Below are 12,420 nucleotides of genomic sequence, written 5' to 3' on the forward strand. Positions count from 1 at the left end.
CACACACACACAGTCCCTGGCTCTCACGGCTGCCTTTGCCATGCGGCTGACAGAGGAGCTGCTGGGGATCATGTAGGAACAGTTTATTCACCTCCCCCCTCCTGCTCATTGTTCTGCTCTTTGGACGTGAGAAGGTTCCGGAATGAGGGACGCACCGCTGGGCCGAGCTGACCCCAAATACCTCTACGAAGACCGCAGCAGAGGGGCTCGTTGTCAGGGCCGTGGGTCTCAGAACAGCAACTCGCACTGGGGCCTCGACCCCATCCTCTCAAAGTTACGTTCATCCATTATCACTATCTGCTGTCCAGAGTAGGGTCATCATGGTAGGGAGCCTATCCTGGAAACACAAGGTGTGAGGCAGGGTTCACTCTGGACAGGGTGTCAGTTCCTCTCTGAAAGGTGTTTTGTCTCACACTGTGACTTTTAGTTATTTACTTATTTATACAGCAGGGTAATTTGTCCCATGTCAGGTCAGGGTAGGTACCTTAATCAGGGGTAATGCAGCAGGAGGGAGGATTTGAACCAAAGGCAGTGGCTCAAACCACTCTGCCAGCCACCTGAGGGTTGTTAACTAGCATGATCGTTGGTGGGTAGGTGGGTTTTAAACCCCCATTTACAGCGGTACAGAGCCTCTTTCGCTACTGCCTGTGCTTTTTTATCTCTCTTAATTTGGGTGTGAGGACAGGAGAGCCCCGAAGGGTGTAATTCCAGCATCCACCTGCTGGTGGAGCTGTAGAACCTTCACGAATGCCCAATAATGACAATGGATGTGAAACCGTGGACACGCACTGGAAAAATGGAGTGAAAATGAGTCGAGCAATAAGACTGCTCTCGTTTGTAGCACTGATATTGTGGCGCTCAGCACCCTGGGTTCAGTGGGGCAAAGAAGGACGCATAGGCATCATTCATGACGAGCGCTTACGCAAACGTCAGCGCGCAGGGAAATGATGCTCTCGGTCCGAGGACCTCGTTTCCTGAAGGACCTGCGCCTCAAGCCAGCCTTCCCAGCCTGCTTAACACTGTTATGTTCTTTCTCGCACTGGCAAACACAGTTACCCCACTATTTTCCCCGTAAGTCACCATAGTGGTTGAACAGCTAAATCGCATTTTACCCAGAATCCAACTATTTACAATAGACCCATTTCCCACTCAAACTCTTGGTAACGCGGGTCGTTACAATATCGTGTTTTTGCATCAGTGTTTGGGAACAGTCGGGAACGGCGGTGGCTCGCTGCTCAGACAAACACCGAGGGCTGCTGGGATTTTTGCCGGTGGGTCTTTCGTGTGTCGGGATCGGGGGGACCGAGCATTTCGGTAAGAATCATCCTGGCGGTGGCGTCACCCAGTGGACCGTCTACACATGGGTGCCTCATGTCTCCGCCGGCTCCCGCGCCGCTCGTCCCAGCAGCCAAACACGGCACACGCCAAAGACACGTGTGCTCTGGGTCTCTGAGGGACAACGGGAAACACGGGCACAGGCGGGATTTTTCTTAGGAAGCACGCAGAACGAAGATCGGTCACTTGTGTCAGTGATATTAATTGGACACCCACACACACACACACACACACACACCTAAGGAGGCGTCAAGGCCACTTTAATTACAGACGGTAAATATGATGTGCGCCCAGCGCTGCTGTAATGACTCGCTGTTCGGGAGGCTGAGCCTCAGGCCTTTCTGAGCCGCTCTCGCTCCACGGGTTTGATCAATAACTTGTCCTTCATTCCCGGCTCGCGTCTGACCTCGCAGCCTCCGTCTTCTTCCCGGGCGGCGCGGGCATGGCATGGCAGCTCGGTCCCGTCGCCGAGGCCCCTCGTCGCGCCGCCCTCCGGCAACAGGCGGCTTTGAAAAGAGCTCATTAGGAGGACAGCAAAGCGTTTCATTTGTCCCGCATCCATTGCGGTGCTGCGAAGCATCGCTGTGTGCGGAGCGCGCCATTATATGACTGTTTACGGACCGCACCCCCCCAGCACTCACACGTCAAGAACACGGCACACGTAACCGTGTAGCGCATAATGAAAAGCGGCTTTAAAGAAATCCGCGCCGTCGGTGCGGAAGGGCCGTTTCGGGGGCCCCGCAGATAGAGTCGGTGAGCTCTCTTCCCTCTCGCTTATTGGTGGGTCAAAGCACGACCTCCCCTTATGTCGGATTTCAACGCTTCGGTGTCAAATATTCAAATATGTAGTATGTCGCTACTTGTGGGACATCAGAGTAGTGCTGTCAGCCGCCTGCTGACCGGGGCGGGTCACATGATCTCGCTTTGAACCACATTAAGAGTCATAATGAAGGCACTGAGCTTCGCTGAAAATGACACACACGCACATTCCCGTATGCACACATTACACACAGAGAACGTGAAGAGAACGCAGGTTCAGCACACACACACGCCCTTTATTCAGGTCTCCGAGGACAGCACTTCTGAACTGGGGTCCTTGGGTGTCTGTCGCAGGGCCCAGAAAAGAGGGAACAAAGACACGGTGATGCTGGCTCACACACACACACACACACACACACACACACACACACACACACACACATCTTTCTTTTGCACTGTCTCCACACCCGGAGAGCGAAGGAGCGCAGCGGACTGAGGCCGTGTGAAGCTGTGTAAATCTCCTCGCTGTTTCGCACCCCTTCCGCGTAAAGGCGGTGTGCGGACACGACGATTTGTGGAGCGAAAACAAAACGCTGCCCGTCGTCTCTACGCACGGACGCGGCGTTACAGCAGCGTCACTTGTGTCCGACGGCGCTTTATGAAGGACTCCGCATCGTATCGGAGGCGTTCACGGGCGGCATCTGCGGTACTCTGTGCCGCTCCCTGTAACACGCGTGAGGAATATGAGGAATGGGAGAGAATGTGCACGAATTCCGAATGTCCTCGTGGTCGTCATCAACGCTGGTGGAGCTCCGACCCCGCGTGTGAAACGACGCGCGGGCCTCGGCTCTCTGCCGCCGGCTTCCTGTCGCCTCCTCGTTTCGCTTTCCGCTTTTCCCCTTGTCCTTTGGCCCCGAAAAAATCAGCAGTAGGGACGGCGGTGAAACGGGGGAGACGGAGCACGGCACGTAGGAGGGAACGGGGGCCCCGTGTTATTGCCTCGGCTTTGCGGAAGGAAGAGGCCTCGGGAGCGGCGGTGCCGCCGTCGGCCCGGCTTGCGCTCGTTAGCGCGGCTCCTCCCGCCCCGGAGCACCGAGGTTAATTGGTTATCTGCGGCGCGCTAACTGAGGGCGCTGGGTACGAGGCCCGGGGTCATCGAGGGTGCTGCCCTCGAGTCGTGCGCACCTGGGGCCTGATAAATAGTCAATGAATCATTTACGCCCGCTTGTCACGCTCTTGTTTGGCGCCGGAGGTGGAGGTCGAGGTGGGATTCCACACGTTAAATTCACATTTATTCGCCTATCCGACACTTTTCTCTGCGCGTAGAGTAACTTACACTCATTTACCCATTTATACAGTAGGGTAAGCGTTACTGTATCGGTTCAGGGTAAGTACCCTCGTCCACGCTCTGCAGCAGGACACGAGATCTGAAGCCACGTTGCGGGCAACTTTATCTGACTGGGAGCCCTTTTGTGCGAGGAAGGCGGCTGCGGTACGCGGAAGGTTCCGGAAGCAAAGCGTTTTTCTGCAGGTTAAACTGTGCAAAGCTGCCCCCCCAACGGAGAGCAAGAACAAAAAGATCCCCGCGTTTCGCCAGTGCTGCTTTTGTGCTGTGAAACACGGAATTTGTGCCGTTTTAGACGATGGCGAGGATTTTTTCCAGGCCGAGACGTCACTCAACCCCCCCAACCCCCCGCAGCGGCTCAGGGACCACAAATGGAACGAATTCCTTCGCGCTGCGTTTGAGCTCCGGAACTATCGCTCCAGTTCGTTGTATTCTCAAGGTGTTAACGATTGTTAATATGAGACCTGACGTCACGCAGCGCTGGAGGAGCCTGTCCCTGGGTTCAAGCGCTGTGCCGGGGGGGGCGGGGAGAAACCCGAAGGGAATTTTTAGAAGAGAAATGGATGTCAGCTTCCCCTCGATTCACAACCGCACGTAAGAAACGCCAATGCAGCTTTTTTCCGAAATATTTTTGGTCCCGTTTGATAAGGCCTGCGGGAGGGAGAGCCGGTCACTCGTTGCTATTTCGGGCGCCACCCTAACGGACTAAAGAGCGAACGCAGAGCCGTGGCGTTGGCAGCCGCTGACGGGCATCTGCGCCTCGGCGATGACGACGGGTTTGTCCTGTTCCGAGCGGCGCCTGCGTTGTTGCCGCACTGCGAACGGCCCGGCTCTATGAATAGGATCCCTCCCACACGACGGGGCTGAGCAACACAAAGCTGGCGTCGGCGCGTGCGCATCGTAGCGTTAATTCCCACCGCTCGCCGCTACGCACGCCTCTGGGATTATAGCGTACGTCCCGATTAAAGCCATTATTGAAGGTTACAGTACAGGGGCGCCAAGGTGCTGCTGGAGAGGGGTTTATTGGATCAGAAAGGCACATCTTGGCGTGTTCTCACCGCTCCGCTGTAGGTGGGTGCCTGCCCGTGGCGGGGTTCTCTTGAGTCATATATTCCTGCAGAAGTGGAAAAATGTCAGATGGATAAAGTCATTCCAGACATTTTCCACACGAGGGGCGATGGTAGGGGGGACATCGTATCTTTGTCTCTCGAACCCTGCGTTGCTCCACGTTTACATTTATTTGTTTGGCAGACGCGCTTGTCCAAGACAACGCGCGGCTCAGTAAGCAGAAGTGCATCAACGACTGATGAAGAGCTTTTGACACAGACACCCGATGGTCGAAGAAAAGTTAGTTTGTCCAATACCACCGTTTTACATCAGCAGCTGCACATAGAAGTGATAGGAAATACAGAGGTGATCATGAAGGATGGGGTGGGGTGTTTGGAGATCAGGAGAGAAGTGGGTCAGAAAGAGATGTGTTTTGAGATTCTTTTTGAATGCTGAGAGGGATTCAGCAGCTCCGAGGGACAGAAAGAGCTCATTTCACCGCATTGATGACTGACGTTGATATGGAACCTATTCACGGTCATCTTAACTGAAAGAATCTCAGCACCGGCCTTGAGTACAAGTGTCCCCGCTGGAGGCTCCCAGAGGGGTGAGTGATGAAGAAGACGGCTCTCCCTCTCTTGTCCAAAGTCAGGGTTCTGTTCACAGGTCCACCAAGAGCAGCCGTTGTAGGAACCTTCAGTCATTCAATTCCCCGGATCCCTCAGCTCCCTGGGAGATGATAGCATATCAGGATCCCGCTATGAACCGAGAGAGTTCGGGCCAGAATCCGCACCCCTACGGAGAGGGTCTCTTAACAAAACAGCTCTTTATTAATGGAATGTCCCCTCTTCGCCTTCTCACTTATTTTCCATCCTTTGTCTCCACTTTACAGCACAGCTTTGGAGGGAAGAAATCATTTCTCCTGTTTGTTTGATAATATGTGGAGGTTTTTAAGGTGAACATCTCCTGGTTCTTTGTTGAAAAAAAGATTCCCAAAGCAGCCCACTCGAAATGTGAAATGCTCAGGCTTGCACGAGCTTGGGATCACATTGTCCACCCTCTCGCCAGCCCTGGAGTAACAGCCGATCGTTCTCCTCTCTTCCGCCTCTGAGTCACTGTAGACAATCCACGCACTCGCCGGGTTTTCGGTGTGAGGACAGGATACTGGCCTTCAAACGAGCGCCGTAAGAAGCGGTTTGGGTTTGAACTTAAAATACGGAGATATTTGAAGGCAGTTACCGAATAATGTAAAACTTTAAGAGAAAAAGTCTTACAGTGCCAACATAACCACGAACGGTGAAAATTCAGTTTAATTCTCTTTAATGTGGGCGCCATATTGGCACCTCACAGCATCGGGGCTGATCAGCTGTAGGTTCAAATCCAGAGTCTGCATGGAGTTTGCATGTTCTCCCTGTGTTTGTATGGGTTTCCTCCAGGTGCTCTGGTTTCTTCCCACAGTCCAAATACATATGTTTCGGTTGGATGGTTGATTCAAAGTTGCCCATACTCTGTGTGTGTGTGTGTGTGAGATTGCCGTGCGATGGACTGGCATCCCATCCAGGATGTACCCTGCCTCACACCCTATGTTTCCTGGACCACCACGGCCCTCCACTGGACTAGCAGTTATTGACAGCTGGGTGTGCAGAACACACACACACACACACACACATTTTCAGAACCGCTTGTCCCTTACGGGGTCACGGGGAACCAGAGCCTACCCGGTAACACAGGGCGTAAGGCGAGAAGGGGAGGGGACACACCCAGGACGGGACGCCAGTCCGCCGCAAGGCACCCCAAGCGGGACTTGAACCCCAGACCCACCGGAGAGCAGGACTGTGGTCCAACCCACTGCGCCACCGCACCCCCCGTGTGCAGAACAACAAGCTAATTATCTCAAGGATATGGGAAGTGATGGCATAAAGATGCTTTTCCCATTTTGTGGCTTGTGCTACGTATTATCTAGCAGTGGTGTCCATGTACTGATCAATTCTCTCTGTATTAGAGTGTCAGCTAAGCAAATACAATATAAATGTAAATGTGAGTCTATGAGCTATGATTGGGTTTGGTGGCTAATTGAGAATGTGACTCCAAACGCTGGCCGGTCACCATTCAGGCACAGTTCCGAATAAACCATCTGAAGACACGATTGTTTTTTGCTTGTTAAGTAACTGTTGGAAAATGTGAAATTAGATCACTGGGTGAGCACAAAGTGCGCTTAAATATTTAAAACACACCTCACCGTTAACAGAGCTTAGTTCCATGAATGGCACTTGTATCGGGAGCACTCGGCCGCATCCACGAGGATGCATTGCAGGCAGCGTTTCGAATAAAGCCACTCGTCACGTCATTTTGTAATAACCTCTGCCGGCGTTCCGTAACGTACCGAAGTGCTGGAACAAATTAGCACAAATAGTGATGTTGTGTATCAGACGTGCTGGTTGTAACGCAGAGCCAAAGGGAAATGTGTAAACTCGCTAGAGACCCGTATCGGTGTAGCGTTCCTTTGTAATAACTTATTTAACATTTATTTTATTTCAAGCTGCTACTGAACATGGGCAGCGGGCGGGTAGCGCTGCGCACAGCGTACGGACCTGTAACACGAGAGCTGCATGGCGGTGTCACGCAAAGGGTCCTTCTGTAGTACCGCTGAGCAGCTACTTAACCTAATTTACTCCGGGGAAAAAAATCCAGCTGCACAAATAGGCAAAACTGTGCGCTGCTTTGGAAAGCGAAGCCGTGGAATAACCTTGAAAAAGCTGCCTTTTCGGACAACGCTGCTGCTGAAGTATCAAAATCGTGTTTTGATGCGAAGATTTTAATGACCCCAATGTTTGTCATAATGATAAATAAGCTGATCCAGTTCTTCCCAGTTCAGACAAATACAGATGCAGCTGACAGCTGCAGTTCACTGCCTGCCAGCAGTACAGGATTAATTATATAATCGTTTATTATATCATTTTATATATACCACGGTCAGCCAAAACATTAAAGCGACCTGCCCAATATTGTATTGGTCCCCCTCGTGCTAGCAAAACAGCTCTGACCTGTAGAACCATGGACTCCACAAGACCTCTAAAGGTGTCCTGTGGTATCTGGCACCAAGACGTTAGGAGCAGATCCTTTAAGTCCTGCAGGTTGCGAGGTGGGGCCTCTATGGATCAGACTTGTTTTCCCAGCACATCCCACAGATGCTCTATCGGATTAAGATCTGGGGACTTTGAAGGCCAAGTCAACACCTTAAACTCTTTGTCATGTTCCTCAAACCATCCCTGAACAATTTTCGCACTTTGGCATGGCGCATTATCCTGCTGAAAGAGGCCACTGCCATCAGGGAAGATCGTTGCCATGAAGTACGTGGTCTGCAACAATCTTTAGGTAGGTGGTACGTGTCAAAGTAACAGCCACATGAATGCCAGGACCCAAGGTTTCCCAGCAGAACATTACCCAGAGCATCACACTGCCGCCACCGGCTTGCCTTCTTCCCATAGTGCATCCTGCTGCCATCTCTTCCCCGGGTAAACGATGCACGTGCACCCGGCCGTCCACATGATCTAAAAGAACAGAGCAGGCCACCTTCCTCCATTTCTCCATGGTCCAGTTCTGACGCTCATTTGGCCATAGTAGGCGCTTTCGGTGGTGGACAGGGGTCAGCATGGGCACTCTGACCGGACCGCAGCTACGCAGCCCCATACGCAGCAAGCTGTGATGCGCTTTGTGTTCTGACACATTTCTATCATGGCCAGCATTAAGGCTGTCTGCAATTTGTGGTACAGTAGCTCTTCTATGGGATCGGACCAGACGGGCTAGCCTTCGCTCCCCACGCGCATCAGTGAGCCTTGGGCGCCCATGACCCTGTCCCCCGTTCACCGGTTGTCCTTCCTTGGACCACTTTTGGTAGGTACTAATCACTGCATACCAGGGACACCCCACAAGACCTGCCCTTTTGGAGATGTTCTGACCCAGTCATCTAGCCATCTCAATTTGGCCCTTGTCGCTTAGATCCTTACGCTTGTCCATTTTTCCTGTTTCCAACACATCAAATTCAAGAACTGACTGTTCACTTGCTGCCTAATATACCCCACCCCTTGACTTCACCTCTCAGTGATTTTAATGTTTTGGGTGATTGGGATACTGTACATATATATATTTATATATAAAACCAGACACTTCAAACTGTTTTAGAAGCACATTTCCAGAAACTGACTGGAAGAGCTGAAAAAGGTGAACATGTGGGCTCTGGTTTGCCTGCTGCTGTTCAGCATTAAAGATGAACCCCAGAATGTTGATTTTTAATATTGTGTCACGCTGCGTCTTTGAAAGTGGTGTTTTGTTGTGTGGTTGTACATTTTGCATATTTACATATACAACAAACAGATTTAACCACTAGAGAGGAAAGCACAGAATGTCATGGGACCCATAATTTTAATAGCTAAAAATGTAATTTGGTGATTAAAATAGCATGAGAAATATGTAAATGTTTACTTTTAATAATTTTGTGATTATAAATTGTTGAATAATGCATAAACCTTTACGCAGCTACTTGTGTGATGTATACTGGTTCATATGGTGGAATGCAACAAATTGACTGTACTCTAGAATCATGTGTTTGCACCCATGTCTCTCCTTTTGCTGATGTGATGCACTCATTGCATTTTTCTCTGAGATGTGCGTCGCTTTGGAGAAAAGTGTCTGCTAAATGAATTAATGTAAATGTAACATGCTTGGTGTCTTTGCTCAGGCTAACCCTCCTGAGGTCACCCGGGGACACGGTAAATCCAGGCAGTAACCTCTCCTTTCGAATGGCCTTTCCACGTCAGCTGGCGGTCACACCGATAGCATACCTGACCTTGGCCCACAAAGCAATTGATGGTTTCGGTTATCGATTCACATCTCCTCATGTTCGGTGCATCGAGGATCCCAACTCAAACCGTGTGAGCGGTGCAATGACCCCATAACATGTATGAGAAGTAACAGCGAGTGCGGCAGACTTTCCAGCGGGGAACATGTGAAGCACAGCACGAGGGCCATTGCTCCGAACCTGTCGTCCGAAGGAGCTTCTCCTCCTGCCCTCGTGCCGAGGGTTCGAGAGAGAGTCCTGGGCAAGGAGCAGGATGGCTGCTGTGTCCAGGTGAGGTCACGTCCGGTGACCACTTACGGAGCCCAGGGATGAGCGCGGGTGCCGTGCGTGGCATGCATCAACACGCACCCGGTTTCACCTTAAGTGAAAGTCCTAGAAAATGTTTTCGAGAGCAAGGTGGTGAAGTGCATTTTTAGCTGACGCTCAGCACGGCTCACAAAGGAGGAAGCCTCTTGCATGCCGGTGATTTTGTGTCACAGCCGAATGGCACATGCCTCTGGGAATGAGCAGGTGCAAGATATGCCCTGTGGCTACAGGGCACCTTTAATTGCTTATTTTTAAGAAATAATTGAGCTTACTTTAGTTCATAGTTCACTTATGTCAGATTGGCAACAACTTTTCTGTTGCCCAGTCATCAGCCCTCAGGCTCAGTCTTCCCCAGCTCTAGGAGTTTCCCGTGCATTATTATTCTATTATTATTTACTCACTGAGCCACACTTTTCTCAAAAGCAACTTACAAACATTAGCTCTGTACACTAAGCTGTTTCCAGTGACTTGCCCATTTATTTGTACAGCAGGGTAATCCTGACTGGGGCAGGAGTAGCTGACAGTGTAGGGGTCAGAATGACTGCCTTTGGATCTGAAGGTTTCTGCTTTGAATCTCACCTACAGAGGTTCTCCCCTTGAGCAAGGTACAGGGCTGGAGGGGGAGGGGACACACCCAGGACGGGACGCCAGTCCATTGCAAGGCACCCCAGGCAGGACTTGAACCTCAGACCCCCCAGAGAGCAGGACCCAACCAAACCTGCTGCGCCACCACACCCCCTTGAGCAAGGTATTTTACCCTAAATTTCTCCAGTACAATTACCCAGCTGTATAAATGGGTCAATAGTTGTAGGCAACTTTGGAGAAAAGTGTTGGCTAAATGAATAAAAATGTAAATGTACTATATCAGTTCAGAGTTAGCACCGTGCTTGAGGGTGCTATGGTAGGACGTGGGTTTCGAACCTGGGACTTTCAGGTGGACGGTAGCAACGGTAAACACTACGCCACCTACTGGCCCTGACTGAACAAGCAATCCCGTTCACTTTTCTTCCCACACTTGTCCCACTCTGTTTATGAGCTCAGTTTTGTGTGGCTCAGAGCTCAGTGATCATACAGTTATGGCTCCTTTCAGCCAGCTGTGTGTCCAGTAAATGTGTCCTACTGGATTCACGCTCCGTTTTCTAAGTATCGCACGAGACTCCCCCTTTGTCTTCGGGTGAAAAACGGCTGCTAGCCACACATGAGGAATTCGAGTCGCAGAGCAAACACGTGGAGAGCAGATTTTCGCTCCATGCCTTGTGGCTGTTATTCCGCTTTATATACTGGCGTTATCTGCCGGTGAAGTGCCTGAAATTAATGTAGAGAAGTCATCACTGCGCTGCTCTGGGGCTCCATTTTAATGAGTAATAATATCACCAAAAAAGCTCTCTATTCAAAGGCCCCTCATAATTGCACCGTTCGGTCCGTACGCTAAAGGTTATATCTTGCGGAGAATTTATTTCATCTCTAACCTTAAATTTCAAGCCTTTAAAATACTTAACAGGGAAAATGGGAATGTTGGGCAGAATGAAACTCGAGCCATTTCACTTCTCCCCAAATAAAGTGACTCATGCATATTAGCGAAACGCACAGGTTAAATTTCTTGTACTCTTATTATGGGATAGACGCACCGCCGTGCAAGTGAACTTCTTAGAACAAATAATAAAAAGTGATATAAATAGTTGGCGAGAGATGTTGCTCTGTAAATCACTGAAACGCAAATTTTAGCCAGGATCAAGAATGAAAAACATACAGGTGACTCCGACTCACGATGGTTCGACTTGCAATTTTTTTGACTTTACGATGGTGAGCTGGCGATAGACATTCAGTAGAAACCGTACTTTGAATTTTGATTTTTTTTCCTGGGCAAGTGATATGCGATGCGATTCTCTCTCGTGATGCTGGGCAGCGGCAGCAATCCGCATCTCTCAGTCTGTCTCGCGGAGGTGTGTATTAGGTGTGTTAAATGCATTTTTGACTTAGGATGGGTTTCGGGGAACGTAACCCCATCGTAAATCGGGGACCACCTCTACATTAAATGAAATAAATAAGTCCAAAGACACGCTGTTCAGGTTCCCCCATAGTGTGTGAGTGACAGAGAGAGTGTGTTCCACTGATGGATGGATGAATGACCCATTGTAAGTAGTGTATCTAGCAGTGTAAGTCACCACGTGTGTGGGCTGGTAACACTACTCTATGATAGAGTTCATTGAAAGTTGCTTTGGAAAAAAGCAGGCTGCTTGAAGGCAAGAAAACACTGTAATTGTCCCAGGTATATACAGTATAAGGTGTAAGTGTGAAGACACTAGAATAAATTTATTTGTCTAGGCGGGGGTTGTTGTCCTACATATTGCTAATGTGGGAATATATGCCGTTGTCAGGGTGATGACCTGATGGTATAAGTATGTAAGGTCACATACTGGCCTTCATTTCTTCTATCTGTTAATTGTCTTCTGAAAATATTGTTTCATCAGGCTGCAGTCCATGGCTTCGCAGGAAGGACTGCGATCGTTCCTTGCTTGCATAAACGTCACCATAAGTTTCAGCATTTCGGTATTCTGAACACAGCAAAAATCACAGCGCGTGCAGTGCTGCTTGAAAGTGTGTGTCCCTTAGTTTGAGCACAAAATGGTTGTTTAACGAGAAGCAGTCTTTCTCATCTGACGTTATAGGTGTGCAATGACCAGTTCAAAATGTTGCTTTAGAGGAAATCGGGTATCGTAAAAAACAGAAGTAGTGCGGCTGAAAAATAAGTGAACCCCAAGTAGGTCAG

The sequence above is a fragment of the Scleropages formosus genome, chromosome 3 (genome assembly GCF_900964775.1).
Source record: "Scleropages formosus chromosome 3, fSclFor1.1, whole genome shotgun sequence".
Classification (NCBI taxonomy): domain Eukaryota; kingdom Metazoa; phylum Chordata; class Actinopteri; order Osteoglossiformes; family Osteoglossidae; genus Scleropages; species Scleropages formosus.